The sequence below is a fragment of the Triticum dicoccoides genome, chromosome 7B (assembly GCF_002162155.2).
Source record: "Triticum dicoccoides isolate Atlit2015 ecotype Zavitan chromosome 7B, WEW_v2.0, whole genome shotgun sequence".
Lineage (NCBI taxonomy): Eukaryota > Viridiplantae > Streptophyta > Magnoliopsida > Poales > Poaceae > Triticum > Triticum dicoccoides.
This window is the reverse complement of record NC_041393.1, coordinates 670,877,452-670,880,281: the sequence shown is the minus strand read 5'-3', so window position 1 is coordinate 670,880,281 and position 2,830 is coordinate 670,877,452.

The following is a 2,830-nucleotide window of genomic DNA, read 5'->3' as shown; positions in this document are numbered from 1 at the left end:
ACTCTGCAAGGACGACGAGGTGCAGGTCGACTGCTACCTTCTCCTCCCGGAGCTACGCCACAAATACAATGTGCGCTCTGCAAGGACGACGAGGTGCAGGTCGACTGCTACCTTCTCCTTCGGAGCTACGCCACAAATACAATGCGCGCTCTGCAAGGATGATGAGGTGCAGGTCGAGTGCTACCTTCTTCGCCGAAGCCACGTCACAAATACAACGTGCGCTCCATCCCGATCCATAAGGACGCAGGTCGACTGCAATCTGTGCTCCATCCCTACCTGCAAGAGCGATGAAGTGCAGGTTGACTGGATTTTTCCACCTCAGAGCTGCGTCTCAAGCATTAAAGTATATTCCGAGTGAAGAACAAAGTTCGCTCGAAGGCAAATGCAAGCATATTCACCGATAAGCCAAGTTCAGATAACATCCTACGAATTCAGAAGTGCTCAGGCGTCAAGCCTGTAAAAGTTTATCGGTTACAAAACCACTCGGCATTCCGAGGCAAATTTAAGGTGAAGCATAGAAGTTTTTCTTACTCCTCGGGTGGAGGACTGGAAGACGCGACAAACTGGTCCAGGTCGATCCCGTCAGCAATCCGAGTGGCAGCAGCAATGAAGGTCTCCATAAAAGATTGGAAGTCGTGCTTCTTGGTATTGGCCACTTTGATGGACGCCAGCTTGTCCTCTCGCGCATCCTTGTAGTGAACACGGACCAGGGACAAAGCAACATCAGCACCGCACCTGGCAGAAGACTTCTTCCATTCTTGCACTCGACCTGGAACCTCATTCAGTCGAATCATTAGAGACTCGAGGTCGTTTTGAAGCGTCTCTCCCAGCCAGAGTGTCGTGTTGATTCGCGACGCCGCAATCTTCAGTCGAGCAAGGTAGTCAACAACTCCAGCAACACGAGACTCTAGTCGGAGCACGTTCATGGCAGCTTCATCCTTCACAGGAGAGTTAATGGGGTCCAAGCTTGTCTCCACTCGACTGGTCTCCTCCTCGAAGTTTTGGCAGAATTCTGCAAACACAATTCAAAGATAAACCAGCAATTCTATGATGAGTCGATGATAATAAGCCAGTCGGATAGAAGAGATTACCTTCAAGCATGACGAATAACTTCTTGGCGAGCCCTCCCAGATAAGCCTCTAGATCGTTCTTCTTCCCCACCAGTTCACTAGCCTTGTCATTCAGAGCTATCTTGTCATTCTTCAAACGGTTGACCTCCTTGTTGGTCGCGTCAAGAGCAGCTTTCAGATTGGCGTTCTCCTCTTCAAGTTTACCTACTCAAGCCAGTTTTTCTTCCACAAGCTTCGTTTGTCCAAAGCTGCCTTCTTCGCTTTGGCAAGGTCATGGTCCTTCTTCTTCAGAGCCTCCTTCATTTTATCTGCAAAGTGACAATGAGGTCAGAATGAGGAATGGGCGAAAAGATAAAGACAGTCGTCAAGATTCTCACCGACCATACCTTTTGCTTCATCCTTCGCCTTCTTAAAGTTCTCCTGAACAAGCTTCAAGTCAAGGTTGAGCTGGATCTGTTTGTTTTCCAATTCAGTATAGCGAGCCACAAGCTCGCAAGATTTCTGCGAAGGGTCAGTCGACAGACATCAAAGATAGGTTGCTTCCGAGTGACTAAGAGAAAAATCATAACATTTCTAAGACTACAGCTGAATCAAAATATTCAACAGTAGTCTCGGGGACTACACCCAGTGGGTGCACTCAGCGTGCCCCCACTGGTTCTACCGACTCGATCCGATCAGTCAGCCGAAAGAGACAAAGAGGTTATGATCCTAAAACTATAGCACCATAGCTAACTGCCAGCAGTCAGCCATGGTCTTATCATGATCTACCAAAAAAACACAGGTTTTCAGACCTTAGTCGACTGCCAACAGTCGACCATGGTCTCGGGGACTACACCCAGTGGGTGCACTCAGCGTGCCCCCACTGGTTCCAAGATTCCATTCAACATGGTCCGACCAGACTGAGTGAAGAAGTTAGAGTGAAGAAATTCAAAATACAAAGACTACAGTCGACTGCCAGCAGTCCACCATAGTCTAGGGGACTACACCCAGTGGGTGCACTCAGCGTGCCCCCACCAATCCAAAAATTCAATTGACACACCCAGTGGGTGTACAGATACAAAGCTTTTTGGAAAGAAAGTCTTCATATAGCATAACCTAACAGAACAAGCGGTGGCCAACTAACCTGGACGTTGCTCCGAAGGGCTGAGCTAGCATCGTAGGCCGTCTGGCTGGCTTCCCGGATCGCCTTCACCTGCTCCATCATGATCCCCGCCTGGCGTATAGCCTCCTTAGCAACACCCGCTTGGTCCTGTGGGACGTGGTGTGTGGCGAAAAGGGAGGGCGGGTCAGTAGTCGATGATGAAGGACGAGCACTCATCAGCGGCACAGCGAAGGACGCAGAATTCCGAGTAATATTACCACCATCCTGAACCGGTGCCTCAGGCACTGATGCAGTCTGAGTGGTCTTGCCAGCCGACGTCTTTCTATTCCTCCTCGGCCTCAGCGGCACCTCGTCGTCATCATCAGGGAGATCAATGACATGAGGAGGAGCTTCAGGAAAAGTCCAAAGTTAAAATCAAAATCCAATTGACCAAAAGCGAAACTACAAAAATCGTACCAAGGTTGGAGGTGGTAGCGTCTTCCATTTCCTGGTCTTCGTTCTTGGCAGAGGTCTCGGAGGTAGCGGCACTGCAGATTTCAGAAACCAGCCGGTTAGTCAACGAGTCGACCAAGAGTCTGTCCATGCTAAACAAGAAAACACAAGCTGTTACCCGGAGATGGTGGAAATGGTCATTCTCATCTTAGGCAAGGCCTTCAGC